Source organism: Acinonyx jubatus, chromosome C1 (genome assembly GCF_027475565.1).
Source record: "Acinonyx jubatus isolate Ajub_Pintada_27869175 chromosome C1, VMU_Ajub_asm_v1.0, whole genome shotgun sequence".
Classification (NCBI taxonomy): domain Eukaryota; kingdom Metazoa; phylum Chordata; class Mammalia; order Carnivora; family Felidae; genus Acinonyx; species Acinonyx jubatus.
The window spans coordinates 31,194,539-31,214,241 of NC_069381.1; the positions used below are offsets into that span (position 1 = coordinate 31,194,539).

The following is a 19,703-nucleotide window of genomic DNA, read 5'->3' on the forward strand; positions in this document are numbered from 1 at the left end:
TAAACATTTTATGACCATCCTAAATAAATTAATCCAAACTATAATATGCTTTAAACAGTGTAATCACTGGTGTTCTATCTCTGCCAGTGTTCCCCGCCCTTTATTATTATATTTCCCTCTTGGGTTCCTGGTAGACTTTTTGGCAATGCCACTGTCCCTGTCACTACCTTCTGACATTACTGCAGAATTTTCCTGTTTAGGTTAGTTTGTGTTTCAAAGTAAGGTGATTTTTCCTAGTATTTTCCTAATATGTTCTTTTAAAATTACCAGGGACAAGATGACAGATTCCTTTTTAGAAATCCTACAAACTGTTGTAAGGCCATTGGTATCACTCTTTGTAACAGCTGTTAAAGAGGTTACATTTTCTCTGGAGCTATTTGATGAGCCCACCCTGGTTTCTTTTTCTTCTTCTGTTAATGCTCAACAGAAAACTGTAGATAGTTAAGCCACAACTTTCAGATCTTGTGCACATTGCTTCTCTGGTTTACTGCCATAGGATACTGTAGCAATATCTTACAGACATCTTTGATGGCCAATCAGAAGCAGTTAAATTACCTTAAATTTTTTAAATGGAACTCTGACAGCCAATAAGAAATCCTTTGGGTGGGAACTGTAACAACCCTTTCGTGTGATTTTAAAGAACAATTGTAAATTTGCAGTTTCCTGTGTTTTGGAAGCACAAGAGGCCCTAGTGCATCTGCTGTGTGCATTTGCCAGGCATTTCCAAGCCTTAAGTTCCCTGTAGTTTGAAGTCTGGATCTGACCCCTGTTCTGCTTCTCAAGGTAACTTTAAAACAGGAAGTGTACAAAGGAGGTAACTGATGACGTGAACAGCCAATCATGGCTTTGTGTTCTTAGCTGATAAAGCAGCTCAGCCAATGGGACCACTCTGGAGGCAAGGTTTGGTGTCAAATAGCATGCTAGATTGAATGCCTTTGACTGTTAAAGTGGAAGGAGGCTGCAGGGCTTCATTGGAGCCTCGGAGTTTTTCACTGAGGCAGGGGTCAGCTGAAAGACAAAGAAAAATGGCGAATAGTTTGCTGGGGGGTGGGGGGACAGCTGTTCGGGTTTTCACTGGAGTGGACATTCCAGACTCAGGTTTCTGCATCTCCTGCTGCCTTTTGTTTCCTCCGTCCTTTTGGGGGGGGAGGGCTAGGAGTGACTTAAATTCTCCCTGTCCGAGGAGATATAAATAACTACATGTAAAATTAATGCAGTTCCCGGTAAGTTTAATTCTTTGTTTTGTGTTAAAATGGTAGAAACTGTTTAGCTTCAGAGAGTGTAGACAAGTTGCACTGTTTCAGAAAATGGCCACTTTACATTCCATGCATACCTTTTGGTGCACCTAGAATACCTTGCTCTGTTTAGATTTTGCATGCCCTTCACCTAGGATTTCTTTTCCTAGTTGAGTATTGACAAGATCAGGTACATGAAGAAAGGCTAATCATTTTTCAGGGGCACACAGAAACAAGGCACTTTCTCTTCGCATTGGGTAAACTTAACTGTTTTCCAAATAATTTTCCTTTGTTCAAGTGCACTGAAGCTTTCCTACAGAATAAGCTGAGTTGTTGTAAGACTTTTTCTGTTTCCATGCACTTTGTTGACATCTGTGTTTTCAGAGGTGGAAGCAACACTATTGCTGTGCTAAATTTGTGTGAAAATACGGTTTGCACGAATGCAGCTTCTAATGGTGAAGGCCCACATGGCAGTGTGAAATTCTCCCGGTAACTTTCTTGATTTACCTGTCTGCTTCTATTCTGATACGTACCAACTAATTAAATAACAGTCTTTGTTTTGAAATGCACATTTGAGCTTAGAATGCTGGTGAGGAACATACTTTTCCACTATATTGGCAGTGACAAGAGCAAATCTTTTTCTGTCAATTTCACACATTTTTGTCAGGCATTGATTTGGTTCTTTAAAGTGATGTGAGCAAAGTGCTTTTCATTTTCTGTATGAAATATTTCGAATCCTAATTTACCTGCAGTTTGTGAATTGGAAAGTTAAGAGTACAGGCAACCCTATCTTTTGCCCTTGATATATTTTTCCCCTCTTTTAGGGATAGGAAGCTAATGCTGGTTGCTAATCAGTAACCAGCCAGTTTTTGTGAATAGTGCACTCTTCTGTCCCGTGTACTAACATCTATAATACACTTGGTTTTAAAAAGCAGTTCTTTGTTTTCTTCTTATTTGCAAATATGGAATGAAGGTCATTGGAACATTTCTGCAGCAGACTCAGTGTGGAGCAGTGAGCCAGCAGTACTCAGTCTCTGGGTAGGGAAAAGAAACAGGCCCTAGTAGAGAAGTTTGGTGGGTGTCGATTTGCCTTCCCCTGGCTTCCCCTCCTGTAAGGGATTTACCTGAGAGGATCGATAGGGGTTTAGATTCGGGGCTCTTTGAATTGGAGTGGTGTTGCAGTGAAAGTTGCTAGATGCAGGCCTCTGTCGTTGCTCGCAAAAGTGACCTTGAAAAACTGCCGAGGAGTTGAAAGATTGAAGGACAAAGTTTGTTTATACAGATTTAGACTGAAAAGCTCTATTTAAGATGAAAAGAGACTGTACTTCTGATGTTCAAGTCGAGTGGTTAGTAGGAATATGTTATAGATTCAGATTAGGAGTTTTCAAGCAATAAGACAATGGGGCTGCATTCATTCTCTCTCCCACTCTTCTCTGTTCCTTCCCCCAGCAAAAAAATTCTAAATCCTTTTGGTATGATAGTTGAGTGAACTGCCTAACAGATTCAGAATTCCTTGCACGCTACCTTGTCTTCTGTGTAATCTAGAGGGTTCTTTAGTGAAGAATGGCATTTCAGGAGTTCAAAGCAGTTATGTTTGTAAAACTTCTTTGGGAGAATTGGAATGCTTATGGTAAGAAGACTCATTCTGGGAAGTTAAATCATAAGAGAAAGGAGTATGTGTTAAGGATTACATTTTAACAGGTAATTAATTTCCATTTATTTTTTATAAGTCATTGATTTATATGTTACCAGTTGCTCCAGGTTTTATGTATGATTTAAAAAACTCGTAGATACTGAATGACTCTTAGCCTGGGAGAGGGCCTGGAGCAGGCAAGACAGAATAAGTGGGGCACAGTACGAGGCCTTGATAAAAACTCTTTCTCTTGAGAACTTTGTGGATTTAGCTTCTTGGAAAGATATGTGGCTATTGCCTCTAGCTTGGGTTCTTAACCTTTCAGAATCATGGACTCTTGAGAAGCTGACCCACTACCTGGAAAAATGCATATAGGCATGCCTATGCAGAACTCCTGGTGACTGAGAAATCTTCCAGTATATGCTGAATGGTCTTTATGTGATCTCCTCATTTAATACTTTAGCCAGATAAATGTTTCCCAGAAAAAGGAAGGAAACTCTACTTCCATAAGGAGCAAAGGCCTTCTAGAGCTAACTATAACTTAGACTAGGGGTTGGTGTGTAGGGATGGGTGAGGCTTAGATGGGGTCTTAGATTTGGGCATTTGTTTACTCTGATTACAGGGTATGAAGTAGTATGGTGTAGTAAAGCAGGCTATTTAAAGTCAGGAGACCTGTGTTCAGGTTCCACTCAGCTATCACCAGCTTTGTGAGCTTGGGCAAGTCAGCCATTTAGTGTCAGCTTCCTCACATGTAAAAATGGGGCCTAAAAATAGCACCTTCCTATTTAGTGGTGAGGCTCAAATGAGCTCATGTATGTCAAAGTGCTTTTGCAAATTGTGAATTGCTACATTAATATAAGTTGTTACTAATCCAGACTGTTGGGGGAGGGGTGTTAAATACTTAGGAAGATAGATGGGCATCAGAGAAAAGAATGCCAGTATTTTAATATTTTTACAAAGGAGTTTGCTTAAATTGGACACATGTCTTTGTAAGCCAGTTCCATGTGCCTTCACGTGCACATTCCCGTTTGTGCTGACATGATCCTATGTAATTCATATGTTGAGACCATCAAACCTTCCCTTACCAGGATTCCTTTGAAAGAATTTTAACCCCTTTTTCAAAAATTAAGAGTCTCTCAGAGTAAGATGAAATGGGAATGCTGATTTTTAAAAAACCCTTAACTAGATTTAGGAACCTCTCAGAGTAGAAACTGGGAACCTGTTCTGATTTGTGTTATAATGCAGGTGAGTTCTAATAGTTAGTTGCAGATGTTTACTAAGCAGAGGTTACATTTTTAGTTTGTGCACCAAATATTTATAAAGTAAACTGGAGCCATTTTTTGTTGTTGTTTGCTTTGTGGTCATATGATTTTTTTGGTCAGTTTTCAAGCTTGGGAGGTAGTTATAGCTTGCAAAGTAGTAGCAAACCAGTCAATGTTGGGATAAAAACTGAAAAAAATAAAATAGTTGGTCTCTCATCAAAATATAAGCACTAGCATGAATTTCACATAGCTGATACATACTGTGACAGAGATAAATTTCCAAGATAAATGGTGGAAACCCAGGGGGGGTTCTTTATCACCCATTTTACATGCCTGGTGTCCTCTATTTTTAGGACTCTTTTTCTTCCCCTGGGGTGGGGTGGATATTTTGTGATCTATTTGATTTCCTGTCCTATTAAGTCACTTCCTCTCAGGCGTGGTCAGTCAGCATTGATGTCTGCCTCCTTTCTGTGCATTGAAAGAATCATTCACACAGAATAAGGTTTGCCAAAATTGGCATTGGCCTCTCCAAATAAAAGTCCGCTTCCAGGGATGTGTATATTTGAAAACAACAGCCATGGTCACTGTGGGCTTTCTGTTCCTAAAACAAAATGAGATCTCCTTTTAGAGAAGCTCTATACTTTTCGTGGAGGCATCAGTAACCCCAAAAGCATTCTTAAAGCCAATCATTTGTACGTGGTCTTCTTCATGAGTGGATTTATTTTTGCCTATTTCTATCCCCAATAACATATGCATACAGAGTTTTTATACTCTTAAGTTAAGCTGATGGAAATCATTTCAGGATCTAGTCTACTTCCTTTCTTGTAAAGTGGGGAAGTTGATGCCCAGAGAGGTTAAGTGCCCTTGTCTGTCAGCCTTTTTTTTTTTTTTTTTTTTAAATTTTTAATTTTAATGTTTATTTTTGACAGAGAGAGAGAGCAAGCAGGAGAGGGACAGAGAGAGGGCGACAGAATCTGAAGCAGGCTCCGCAGAGTCTGATGCAGGGCTCCAACTCATGAAAAAAACGTGAGATCACAACCTGAGCCGAAGTCAGACCCTTAGCCAACTGAGCCACGCAGGTGCCCCAGTCTTGTCAGCTTTTTAATGACTGGCCTATGCAGATTCAGAGATTCAGCTCCCACTTAGTTCATTCCAGGTTTCTTTACTTTTTATTTTTCATATTTCTCTTCCTTTTGGCATATCCATACAGGTTTGCTGTTTGAACACAGAAGGAACAGGGAAAATGGGCTAGGTAAGAGGTTCAGAAGTCTCCATGTGGAGTCTGTTGGTTAGAAAGTCTGCTGTGGCAGCAGACTTATAGTCCCTTTTGGGATATGAAGATTTCTTGCCTCAGCCAGTTGCTTATTCAGAAAGTAGAGAATCAGCTAGGAAGCTAATGGTGTCCACCTGGCTGAGGTGTCCCAGAGAGCTGGTTACTTTCATATATTACGAGGAAGTAAACTAAGGTGTACAAACACAACACCTGCATGCCAGTTAGTTGGGTTTTTGTTTTGTTTAGTTTTGTTTTTTTGGTGGTGGTGGTGGTGGTGGTGAATACATCTTACAGACAAGCTAACTCCCAAACAAGTTTGGGCCTGGTTGTTCAAGTGAGTCAACTGGTATTTATAACTAAGGTCTCAGGATCGTTTTATTTTATTGTTTATTTATTAACATTTATTTATTTATTTTGAGAGAGAGAGAGCATGAGCAGGGGAGGGGCGGAGAGAGAGGGAGAGAGTGAGAATCCCAAGCAGGCTCCATGCTGTCAGTGCAGAGCCCAATGTGGGCCTTGAACTCATGAACTGTGAGATTGTGATGAGTTGAAATCAGGAGTCCCACGCTTAACTGGCTGAGCAACCCGTGTGCCCCTCAGGATCATTTTAAGCATTCGACAAGACTGAAATAGAAATCGTTATCTGTATACTCCCCAAATAATATTTTAACTATGTTGACTTTAATCTTTACCACCAACAGTTATATCGTGTGTCTGCATGTGTGTGTTTGGGTAGTTGTGGATTTGGTTTTGTTCTTATTTTGCATTCTCTGATAGACTATAATCTACTTGAAACTTTCATTTTATTATTTTTAAATGTTTGTTTCTATTTTTGAGAGAGAGTGCAAGCAGGAGAGGGGCAGAGAGAGAGAGACAGACAGACACATAATCTGAAGCAGCGCCAGGCTCTAAGCTGTCAACACAGAGCCCGATGTGGGGCTCGAAATCGTGAACTGCAAGATGATGACCTGAGCCCCCTGAACCTTTAACATTTTTTCTTTGTAGTTGCATTTCTTTTCACCACCTTCATATATTTGAATTAAAGTTACAATTCATTGAAAGAATGAGAGCCTGAATGATGTGCATCTTATGTAATGTTTAAGTGCTGAGGCATACCGTGTCTGAAAATTAGAATAGACACAGCTGGATAGTATCTTCCTCATGTCTGAATTTCCCAGAAGCTTAGTTTTCTTTTTAATCTCTTCTCTCTGCTGCCTCACTGTTGGGCCCAGATCTTTAGAACTTGGTCAGATTCTGTTTGTATTGTCATTCTTCTCTTCCTGTCTCTCCCCTTGGTGTCCCAAAGCCAGACCCCACTGTTCAATAAGTGACCAAAAGTTTTCCTCTGTTGATTGTTCGCTATGATGAGTTACAGTGCTGCATTCTAGTGAAAAAGGGCACTTGAAGGGTAAGAAATAAAGGTAAATTCCAGTGTAAATGCAAAACTAAAGAAAAAAAATCTAGTAAATGTTTAACCTTAAAGTGGCATAACATAGTTTATGACCTTGTATTCTTTAGTTCAAAGGAAGAAAGGAGACAAACCACAGCAAACAGCAGTGCCGATTCGCTTGGTTACCTTTTTTCTTGGAAGTATTATCATTTGGTCTGTCTTCATCATTTCATTTACATAGAAAACTAAAGCAAGACCTGCTTGACTGGAAATACCCCAGATAGAATGAATTTTTCCTTTATCTCCTTAACCTGTATAGTTCTTACCTACGAGGAAGTCCCAAAGGTGTACGCTCTATACTTTCTTTCACTGATTCAGCACGCACGCATGTCTTATACATGGAGACTTAAAAACGTGCACAAATAACATTTTACTCCAGGACCTAACAATCTGGTAGGAGAAACAGGATGTATATCAAGTACATGAAACTGATATGGAAAGTACAAGCAGAGGACACAATTCAGAGGAGGGGAGACCTCTACTTCTGACTTAGGAATGAAGGAAGGCAGTTTAACTGAGCGTTGGACTCAGGGAGGTAAGAACAAGGGCATTCCAAGCATGGGGAAAGGAGGAGCAAGGTCATGACTGAAAAAGTGCAGCATGTGCCGAAGAGAGCAGTGAATGGTCCAGTCTGCTTAGACCATATAAGGAGATGAGTTAGGGACAGGAGGGAGTGGAAAAAGAAGTCTGGAGAAGTAAGTTGGGGTCTGCTGTTGGAGGGCCTTGACTGTCAAGAAATTTGAACCATCTCTGCTTGAATTGGTGAACCGTTGAAGATCTGGGGTAATAGATTGATGTGGCAGTCTCAGGTGTGTGCTTTTATAAGATTTATGAAGAGATTTATTATGTATTTTTTATGTAGACATGAGTAGAATTTGAGTAGAAGGCACCAGAAACAGTGAACAATGCAGTGAGTTTGCATACTGGGTTCACAACCCTTACAGGATTGTTATGGGGGTGAAAAGTCAGGTATGCTAGTCCCTGACACACAGCACTAAACCAGTATTAGGTATTATGATCATCATATTTGTTATTATACGGAGATGATGAGGGCCTGAATAGAGATAGTGGCCATATGAAGAAAGGTCAGGAGATCGACACTGTTGGACACTGTTACTCCAGAACCTGGAATTGATTAGAATTGAACAACAGAGTCTAGGACAACTCTGAGGTTTCAAGCCTAGGTGACTGGAAGATAGAAACTGAAAAGTTGGAGCAGGTTTGGGGAAAGAGGAAGAATTTGGACACATGGAGTTTGAGTTTGAATTCTGGGTGGCTTTCCAGTTGGGAGGTCCAACATGCAGGACTGGAGGAATAGCAGAACTGGTAATGTATACTTGGAATTTAGGCTGTAGAGATTATGGCTGAACCTGGGGAAAAGATGAGAGAGAATCAAGGGAGAAAATAGACAGAAGGACCAGAAGAATAAAGTTTCATGTCAAAATTGGAAACAAAAGGTTGTACCCTCAAGCTGAGACATGTAGAAGTGAACATAGTGGAGTTGTCTAGGTCAGTGTTCTGTAAGCCTTTTTGATTGTGCACCCCTATCATCTGAGTGTGCAACTCCCATATATGCATTAGTATTCTTTAAAATTGCTTATTCCTTTTTTAAAATGTTGGTTTAGTTAAAACCAGAGAATATCTATAGCTTCCCTATTCCAGGCCTACATAACGAAGTAAGGTGTCATTGTTAGCCCACATTTTTCTCAGAATACTTAGAGCACCATGCGTGATACATGATCTTGTGACAAGTTAAACGGAATGAGGGCGTCAGTATCAGCCCATAGCTTAAGTATTCAGAAAGCTAATATTAACATTTTCAGTGTGTGCTTTGATATGTAGAAGACTAGAAATCCTGCTTTAAAATCGGGTGGCCTTCATTTCTTCTGAATATGTACAAATATTTCCTTGAAATGTTTTACACTAGTTCCTTGAGATTAGTTATATATATGTTTCTGTGTATGTGTGTAGGTATGTATAGCCATAAGCTTTCTTGTTTAAGTTTTAACCATATACACACTTCTGTCCAGTGCAAAAAACTAAGTCATTCGAGGGCCTGGGTGGCTCAGTCAGTTAAGCATCTGACCCTTGGTTTCGGCTCAGGTCATGATCTCACGGTTGGTGCGTTCGAGCCCCACATCGGGCTGACAGCGTGGAGCCTGCTTGAGATTCTCTCCCCCCATCTCTCTCTGTTCCTCCCCTCCTCGTACGTTCTCTCCAATTCTCTCTCAAAATAAGTAAATAAACTTAAAAAAAAAAAATAAAACAACAACAAAAACTAGGTTGTTGGTTTGTTTCCCAAGTTGCTTGGGGCTTGATCTTCACTGGTGTTAACTTTATAATAAAGTCTCAAATGGCAGCCTCTGCATGAAGCATAAATACACATGTAGGAATTTGGTAGCATTTGCTTCTCAAGTAACTTATAGCCACATGATCATGATAACACTAATGAGCAGCATACAATATAAATTACCAGCAATAGGATAGCCTCGTCTGTAGGATTTAGCAGAACTTTTATTTTATATATTTTATTTTTATTTTTTTGCAGAACTTTTAATATACGGCACCTATATTTAGTTTCTAGGCTAGGTATGTTGTAATTACCCTCAATTTAAAATAAAAGTAATAAACTTTTCACTAGAGAAAAAGTGGTAATTTCCAGCCATCCTATGTGATTATTAATTTATATCCTGAATTCCATGATTATGTCTCTCCTGGTAGTTAAATGGCCAAATACCCATGAAGCTAGCCTTGAAGGTAGTTAAGCAGCATAATAGTATGTAATGTTTATATGAAATAGTACGTTACAGTTAATGGAATGATTTGATATTCATTCTGTCACTTGGTATTTACCTAAGGTAGGTAAGACAGAAATATTAATCCCATTTTGTGGGTGAGGAAGTAAGAGGCAGAGCCTAGTGGCATAAGCCCTGTGCTCTTTGCACCTTGTTACTTTGTATGAAAAACAAGCTATAGCTGTGTCCATCTTCCAGGACTAATTCTTCCTTCCACCTCTTCTTGTGTGTGCTGCTCTTCCCCAGAAAGGAGACACACACAAATTTTTTTTTCTCCAGAGATCACACATAATCTTACATGAAATGACTAAACAGTTGATCATAAAAGGAGCAAATATATAGTCAAACTGAATTATTATTTTTTTAAAATTTAATGTTGATTTATTTTTGAGAGAGAGACACAGAGCACGAACGGGGGAGGGGCTGAGAGAGAGGGAGACACAGAATCTGAAACAGGCCCCAGGCTCTGAGCTGTCAGCACAGCCCCAATGTGGGGCTCAAACCCACAAGCTATGAGATTATGACCTGAGCTGAAGTCTGACGCTTAACCGAATGAGCCACCCAGGTGCCCCCTGAGTTATTTTTTTTAAGTTTATTTATTTTGAGAGAGACCGAGACAGTATGAGTGGAGGAGGGGCAGAAAGGGAGAGAGAAAGAATCCCAAGCAGGTTCCACACTGCCGGCGCGGAGCGTGACCTGGGGCTCCATCAAACAAAACTGAGAGAGATCATGACCTGAGTCAGACGCTTAACTTACTGAGCTACCTGGGCACCCCTATTTTTTAAGTTTTCTCAAACATAGCCACTTTTCTTTTCAGAACACGGCATAGTGCAAATAGGTAGGTACTAAATGAGTACCACCAGTGTGGTGAGAAATTTGTCTTTCCTGAATCCTAAATTCACCAAGGTCAGTAAGTAGTTGAAGGACTTTTTCCGAATGGATATGAGGTTAGAGTTGTGTTATGTGTTCTATGGTGTTCCTTAGTTGTGCAAATGCACACATTATGGTGTGTATTGGGCACCCCCTAGATTTGTGTTCTTATCTGGAACCACAGATTGGTATTTTTAGATGCCTTACGGTGTTTTTAGATAATCAGTTGCTTTATATTTCCTAGCTGTGATTTCTAATCCTTGCTTTACCCCTAGTGAGGTAGTTAGGACAAAGGAATTCTGATTTCTTGGAGTGATGGCTGCACAAGTAAAATAACATTGTCATCATGTTCACAATGTGGCAATAGCTATAATTTTGCGACACTGAATAATACTGAGTCAGGTGATTCCTCCTGTTAATGTGCACGTCTGGAAACACCTCCAGCCAGAGGGCCAGGCTAAGGCTATCTCTGAACCAAAGGGAAGCAGTAAAGGGACTTCCCATCACCAGGCCCCCAGAGAGTTAACTTGATCTACCAAACCTTTTCATCCTCACTCTTGGTTAATGACCAGGTAACCTCAACTTCCCAGTCCTTGTGGGCAATTGCAGCTTTAACCAGTTTGAAAACAAAGCTCTCCACTTTGAAATGTGTAAGAATCTGGCATCTTGGTCTTTTGGAGTACTTCTTCCAGGAGAATGATAGACTTATTTATGTTCCAGGCTTCGAAGACCCATACATTCTTAAGTTTTTGGTCGTCTGTTGAGTTACTAATTCTACGAAGGGAGGAGGACATGCGGTGTAAGAGCACAGAACTGAGTGTCAGGACACGTGGATTTTCATTTGAGCTCTGGCATGTGCTTGCCCTGTGCCTTCTGACAAGTCCCTCAGTCTGTCTGAAGTGTTTTTGTCAGTTGGGAATATTCATTAGTACCTGTGCCGTGTTTATAGCAAAAAACAAATGAGATGACAGAAAGAGAGTTACTGTACAAAGTGCACATACAGCATGTACAGATGGAAAGGACTAGCATTACCATCTCAGTTGCTTTCCACTCTTTGAAGTCATCTTTACATTCTCAGTTCCTGACAGCTACATACCTGGAGGTAGGAGGGTCAGTGCTTGTTGGGCCTGGAGGATTTGTTTCTTCTGCTTTTTTCATTGCCTGCCTTCCTTTCAACATTTAAGTCAATGATAAAAGACACTTAGCAGAGGGCAGAATTTAGTGTGTCTGTGAATCAGCAGAATCCATACAGCCAAATCAATACAACCAAGCTCGCATTGACATTCTTACAATACCCTGCAGGTTTTTAATTGAGAATTCTTTGCTCACTGCCCTACCCCCGGTTTTAGATGGATTAACTCATCAGCACAATCTCCCGTTTTCCAGTGGAGTCCATGATTAGAGAATTATCTGCATTCGTGGTATGTTTTCTGAAGAAGAACAGGTTTCTCTCCATACCTGCTTTTTTTTTTTTTTTACTTTTCTGTTGGATTACTGCACAAAGGTTATTGCACAGCAGAGTACAGGCACTTAAGAAGGGGTTTCCCCATGTGAACATTTCAGAGAAAAGGACCCAGAGTGAGGCCAAAGATACTTGGAGTCTTAAAATAGTTCTTGAGGAGCTTGTATTTGTCCAGTAGATTTGTGTTGAATTCCTACTATGAGCAAGGCATGTTTCCCTTGAGGATGTGCCAGAAACAAAGACAATTACATAAGAACTGGGGAGAAGATAGGAGCAGGGAAATTTTAGGCTTAAGAAATAATGGCCAAATAATAACATGCCACACAAGTCTGAAGAAAGTGAATATGTTAATTGTAGAAATAGATTTTATTGGGTGCTGGGAATGGTTTCTTGGGGAGAAAAAAATTTAGTGGTCACTAATTAGTGAGTGTGTATATTTAGTTTAATTTGTTACAGTTGTACTGTAAAAAGCAAGCTTCTTAACAGTGCTCCCCCCCCCAAAAAAAAAAAAAAACGTAAAAGATTGGTTTCAGTCCATGAGATAGTCTGAATAGTTCTTGCTTTCAGAACATGTTCCCTGGAGTACAGGGTTTGGGATGGAGATGGAAGGAGCCAGAGGTCTCTTCAGAGCTCAAAACAGAATCTTTTTCTTAGCCTTTGGGGCCAGGTAGGGTGGAGGCTGCCTAGACTCTAGGTCTCCTGTGCCCTCTAAAGTAACAAGATTTCTTCTGAAGGACAAAGCAGCCACACACACTCCTAGCTTACAGAAGTCTGAGGTGTCCAAGGAGACATGTTCTAGGAATTTAAATGTTTTTGGCTTAGTCTGGAGGGGAAACCTGCATAGCTACTGGTCATTGACATTCTCAGGGATTTAAATGTGGAGCATTCCTAGTCATTTCCATTTGAATTCTTTGCTTATTTGGATCAGTACACTCATTCTAAATTTAATAGTTTAAAGGGCTTTAAAATTTATTTCTTGTCTATTAAAAGAGATGGGAGAAGATTTCTCTGTATTTGTTTTTAGCATATTTTCTAAGAGTCCAGTTTCAGATGCATGGAAACAAAGTAAGTCTAAATTAGAGGATGAAGCAAGTTGAGTTACTGGCTACAGTACCTAAGGGAGGTTGGACTTTGGACTTGATGTTCTGTCTGAGACCATTCAGGCCAGGATTAGATGTCTTATCTAGCTCTGAGCAGTGAAGATTATATGCCATCTGGCATTTGTATGATTCTTGGTATTTTTCGAGGCTTTCTAGCATGTATTTTCCCATTTGTGTGCTGCAACTGCCCTGTGAGGTGCTCCTGCAGGTGAACAAAGGCCCCCAAGAAGTTAAGAGATTTGCCCAAGATCATAAACATAGCAAGTTAGTCGTCAGAGAGGGAGAACCTCCATGTCCAGTACATTTTCTTTATGTATTTATCCTGTACTTTACTGCCCCCCACTGTTCACAGCTGAGTATTCATAGGTGCTGCCTACTGACCTGGAGACCTGCAAAGGGGAAGGAAAAAATAGGAAAGAAAAAAGGACAGAGCTTGGAAAGAGACAACAGAGAAATAAGAAAAGGATGTTTATATGGTAGTAGATAAGAGTGCTATTAGCATCTTCTATTATTGTCACAGAAATGATGGGAGCAGGTGGATAAAAATGATCATTTGGGTTAAGGATTTGAGTCATTGATCTAAGCCAAGACTGCTTATCTCTCTGAACAGTTTGAATATACACATACCTTTAAACAGTGCAAAAAGTGAGGATGAACAAGCTGACTTAAGGCAAGAACAGAATTTTAGAGCTCCACCATTAACTATATTGTGATCTTGAGCAAGTAACTTAAGATAACTAATCCTCTGCTTTCTTATTTGTAAAATTGAAATAATATTGATCTCTTTATCACTGAGCTGAGTGAAGATCAATTGAGGGTAATGACTGTGACAAGTAGTTTGTGAACTCAAGAGCTCTTAAGTTGGCATCGAAACATTCTGCAGAGTCCTACTTCTCACCTCTCCTGGGCACACACAAATACAGGATCCTGCCAGAACAGGAAGAGGTGGTTCTCAGGGTTTCTGAATCTCAACAGGAATCCAGTAAGCAAAATGTCTCTTTGTTTTAGGATACAATTTAAAACTCAGGCTCCTGGCACTGTTTCTGTCTCCAACTCATGTCAGAATTCTCTTTCAGGCTTAGAGCCTGAAAAACCAGTAACTCTCCATTCTTCTTGCAAGAATTTATTTACTCTCCAGAGGTTGGAGAGTCAAAGAGATTAACAAATATTCCTGTGGGGTGGAGCGGGTTGGCCCAGCTCACTCCTTCCTAATGGAGGCTGAACAGGTGAGGGAACTGTGTAACAGCTGTGTGATCTAGGGCAAGTTTCTCCACCTCTGGTGCTAAGTTTCCCCATCAGTAAATGAGGGATGACACTCTTCTCTCATGGAAGGATTCATTGAAATAAAACTTAACAGTTTCGAACTGGGTTCTAAATGTATTATCTGATCCTTTTTGTGTAAAGGGCCAGATAATATTTTTGGCTTGCAGGCCATACAGTTTATGCTGTAACTGTTCAGCTCTGCTAATGTAGCCTGAAAGCAGCCTTAGTGTAAGTGAATGATGGTGCAGTCTTCTAATAAAACTTATTTTATGAGAACAGGCTGCAGGCCAAATTTGGCCTGTGGTCTGTAGTTCACAGACCCTTGCTTTAGAATACTTCACTAAAATACTTGATTTTTTTTCCTCCAACATACAAAATAGTGTTTTATTGCTGTCCTGTATGCAGGGATGGTTTAAGAACATTACTGAAGAAATGAAGAAAGTGTGTGAAGTAAGATGTTTACACATCATTTTCTATTCCACAGAAACAAATCTTAAAATGTTTTGTTCATGCCTTCCTATAAGTTTCATTGCTTATACCAGATGCTGTGCCTTCATTTTCTAGTTATAACTGCATTATGATCTGGCCCTTGTTTAAAAGATTATGTTGTAGTAGATAGCAAACAGAAACATGTTTTTGTTTTTGAAGCAAAGTGTTTCTGCTGCCAATTTAAAAATGTGTCCTTGTGAACAGATCTTTGGGGAGAGCAATGTGCAGCTAGTTCCAACCCTTCGTCTTTTGGGAAGCATGGTTTTTCTCGTAGGCAGTTTGAAAAGCAACTTCATACCTAGCCTCTTGGAGCTAAAAACAGACACACCCTCAAACATTGAACTTGGCGTTAATCAGGGTTGGGGAAAGGGGTCTTCAGTCAGGCTGCATTATTCATTCTTATAGTACTGGATACTGTATAATCACCTGCGAATAGTAAGTATGACTAGCTGATATACAGTCAAGTAAGGGTTTAGAACTTAAGTAAGAAGGTTTTTGGCACTACGCTTAGTGCTTTCTTGCGTGATTAAGTAGAAACCTTAGATGAGCTTAAATAAAGATTGTTGACCCCTCTTTTCTCTCTAGTCACCCTGCCCTCTTTTGTATTCATTCATTTATTGCATCAACTAGTGAAGTGTCGGTCTTCCATACCAGACCACCCCTTTGGCCTACATGGTGAGTATACATTGCTCCTGGAGTACCTTAGTGGAATGACTGGCCCAGGGCCACCAATTAGTAGGCAGTAGGCCAGTTCACAGACGTAGGTCTTTTAATTTCCAGAGTGATGCTATTTTTCTCCTGAAATTGTTGATTTGAGATTGGTTTTATTGTAGAGAACGCATGCCTCCTTAAGGTTTGAAATACTCTTTAGCCATGATTGATGATGGGTCCATCTGTACAAACTTTAGAACCAAATTGACTGTTGGTGGAATTGTTTGGTTTCAAAAGTCTCAGTTTTCAAATGTCATTTACACTTTTCTTTGTAGTTTAGAAGAATATCTAAAATAGCAAGCACAAATAAGCTTAAATCCTACCCCCTTCTTATCCATCTAGTAATTCACATTAACATTCTTTTTTTTTTTCTGTGTATCGCTCTCTCACCATTTGAAATATAACATTCCAACAGTTTTGGCTATTTCAAATGAACCTGGAGCTAACTACAATAAATATCTGAACAGTACTGGAATGTAATAAAAGGCATGCAAAAATGCTGGCAGTTGGGCAAGATAAAAAACATGTCATCTAATGACAGAGGAAGGCATGCTCAAAATGCAAGGCACAAAAGGGAGTGAAGAAGGTATGTGCTTTGCACATAGGGAGATAACTGATACATGTTAAGTTGGAGATACACAGGAATGATTAAGGTTGCTTATAGCCTAAAGGCCGCAAGTTGGATTGGGGGGCGGTCATTAAAAGGAAATGGTGGTACCAATGTGTAGATTTGTTTTTCAGTCAAAACTGGGCTAAGATATATTTGCATTTGACAGTAAGAGTATTGTTTTTAGGTGAAACCTGACTGCCTGGAATGGGTCAGCTCTAGTACTTTAATAGAAAGCAGCATTGGTCAAGGGTTGCGTTTCATTTCAAGGGAGCTTTCTTTCATCTTTTTTCCTTGAACAGTTGTTATATTAGGGTTTTAGGTATTATCTCCCAACAACATCTATTTGGTTTTAGTTATTTTCAAAGAGCTATAAAGTGGGTTTAGGAATATTGTAAAGGACTTTCATAGAGCGAATGAGATTATGTGCCAAGAAAAGAGAGCTAAAGTCTAAAGGTACAGAGTTTTAGAAACCAGGGCATATTGCAATAAAACTTATATTTCTATATAATTTTATGAGGTAGATCTTTTTGATACATCCTGTTTCATGTCTAGGCATATCACTGAGGGAGGATTTGGTGAATCGTGGTACCTGGTCAAGAGGAAGAGCTTGGAATATTTCCAAGATCTTAAAAAGAGGAACACTCTGTTCTGAGATGTTTTGAAAACTGCTTAGGTCTCTTTTTCTTTCTTCATCAATGATAGAGTAACTGGATATTAGAGTGACAGCTAGATTTTCCATCCTTCAATGATATGATTGAATCATCTCGTTTCCTCCATGCTTTTCTCCTTCTCTTCCTGCTAATGTATGGCCAGAGATACTTGCCCTCCTCCTACTTACCTTTTGTCATTAATTTTTCAAACTTTTCTAATCTATCGTGGTCACCTTCCTGACAAAGTTCTGTCTTTCAAAAGATTTACACTTGGGAATGGTATGCACCCATGTTTCCAGGCTTCCAGTCTGCCTTGCAACTTGCACAAGGTGTGTATGGGGGTGTGGGGGTGTGGCCTTCCTACCCTGCCCTTTTATCTTAAATTCACTTCAGTAAGTTTCAGGTGGATTTCTGATTGTTGTCCTTCTTACTTTAAAGGCCCAGAGAGAACCCCCTTTATCTGAGCTTCCCAAAATAGCTTCTATAACCACTTCCTTTGGTTGTTCAGGCAATCCCATTAAGTCTATTTCAGGGCCACACTCTTCAAGAGACCTCTTTTTCTCAGAAAGGCCATACCCAGCAATTCTCTTGCCTCTTCATTCAGAAGTAATCAAACTGGGTGCTAGATACTGTGAGGGATCCAGAGATAAATCATATTTAGGTCCTACCTACAAGGAGCTTGTAAACCAGAAAGGGAAATATGATAAGACATACACATAAATAATGATCATATAAGATAATCTGGTGAAGGCAGAAAGAGGTGCAGATCAAGGGCCCTGAAGGTTCACAGGAAGGAGTGATCACGTTCGGATGGGGATGTTTATTTTTAAAAAAATTTTTTTTCAACGTTTATTTATTTTTGGGACAGAGAGAGACAGAGCATGAACGGGGGAGGGGCAGAGAGAGAGGGAGACACAGAATCGGAAACAGGCTCCAGGCTCTGAGCCATCAGCCCAGAGCCTGACGCGGGGCTCGAACTCACGGACCGCGAGATCGTGACCTGGCTGAAGTCGGACGCTTAACCGACTGCGCCACCCAGGCGCCCCTCAGATGGGGATGTTTAGAGAAGACTTGTGGACAGATGGCTGTTAGTTGAGCATTGGAGAAACAGCCTTTTTGTGATGGACCTTGATTCTTCTCTTTCTAGCTTTGGAAAGCAAACTGTTTTTAAAAAAGCAGGTAAATTAATAGGTATTGGGAGTTGAGATTACCTCTGGCAACAACCATTCTATATACTTCATCTGATCCTTATGTCTTTATTAAATAGTTAAACATCTTATTCAGGTAGTATGAAGTAATTAACATGAATGGTAAATCTAATACTAATAATAAATCTGGGAAATTCTATGCTGCATGTCTCATGAGTGATCTAAAGCTAATACAGCTTGATCTTAAGGCAGTTTTGTTGTCAACTGTGTATAAATAGCTTTGTCCTGTGATGAGATAGCAATTTAACATGGAATAAAAATGATCCTGGAATATAAATCTTTCTTACTTTTTAACATACCTTCTCTCATTACTCTAGAAAATGAATCTGGCATGTATTTCATGAGCTGTAAATGTTATGAATAGGCTACTTCTGTAGCAGAATCAACTCAGTGGCAATTAATGCATTACTTATTAAAATCAGAAATAATAAGATTAAGGTCAGTTTATATATTTTTTTAACTTGTTGGGGTGTTTGGTGAGCAAAATGCTGATTACGTTTCGTTATTTTAATCCTGTGCCTCAGTGGGAAAATATTGAGAACACCAATTTGTTCTTATAAAATCTGTTGCTTGAGATTTGGTCTAATTTCTTTTCAATTAATTTTTTTTGAGAGAGAGAGAGAGAGAGCGAACACACACTGGAGGGGCAGAGAGAGGGAATCCCAAGCAGGCTCCACACTGTCAGCATGGAGCCCGACGTGGGGCTCAAACTCAGGAACCATCAGATCGTGACCTGAGCCAAGTTCAAGAGTCAGATGCTTAACTGACTGAGCCACTCAGGCACCCTGAGATTTGGTCTAATTTTTAAAGCCCTGTGTAATGACCAGATCTGCTTTAATGAAAACCTTTTGAATGAAAGTAGTCACCTTTTCTTGGAATTTACAGTAACAAAGAGGTATTAACAGAATTACCTACTCATCATCTCTGTGCAAAGATGCTACACTTGATCTTAGCCAAAAAGCCGAGAAGCAATCTCTGTGCAGAGATGCTAGAAATCCTGCTCCTAATGAGATCTTCTGTTTCTGATGAGAATACCTGTGGTTTTGAAGTCAGAAATTTATAAAAAGAGGTTTCTGGATGGAAAAATCATAAAGCCTGTAACTCTAAATCCAAAGCTCAAGTGGAACTTTGAAAATAAAATCTAATGTAAAGAACAGTGAGAGCTGTTCAAAGATGGAAAAGAATGCCTTATCAGCAAGCCATTTTCCCAAAACTGGGGAGGGAGATACTCATATTGAAGTTGAATGACCACTTGGGATGGGATTGAGGAGGTTTGGCAGAGGTTGGAGTAGAGCAGTGTTCTTTAGATAGGTGGGCCTTGGCGGCTTTTGATGTCTTTTTTTTTTTTTTTTCTTTTTTCAGTCCTAAACTTCTGTGATGCAATAGAATACAAAGGACATTATTATTGACTATATTTTGCCATTGTCTGTGATTTTCTAATGCCGATGGGCATCTGAAGTTAGATATTTAACCTTTAGTACATTTTTCAATTCTAGAAATATTTGACAACTTCTGTTTTGTACCTAACCTTCACTCCCAACAGTGTGTGGCTCTGAGCCAGCCAGGTTCATTGATAATCTATTGACTGCACAGATGTTTGGGAACTGATCATACCAGCACATCCTTAGTTGGGATAGTTCAAAATTTAAAAGCATACTGTCCACAGACAGAATTTAAAGATGCTTCTTGAAT

General features: G+C 39.8%; 1 protein-coding gene across 5 annotated transcripts in view; it reads left to right on the forward strand.

Annotated features, from left to right (window-relative positions):
• NFYC (nuclear transcription factor Y subunit gamma) overlaps positions 1-19,703 on the forward strand; it is a 65,851-nt gene that overhangs the window by 15,073 nt on the left and 31,075 nt on the right. The window contains exon 1 of one of the 5 annotated variants that reach the window (XM_027059532.2): positions 1,067-1,223. The exons of 3 other annotated variants lie outside the window; for them this stretch is intronic. The gene's annotated coding sequence lies outside the window, so the exon portion shown is untranslated. Of the gene's footprint in view, positions 1-1,066; positions 1,224-1,757; positions 2,937-19,703 lie in introns of those variants that run through there. One more of the 5 variants, XM_053212249.1, reaches the window with a different exon arrangement.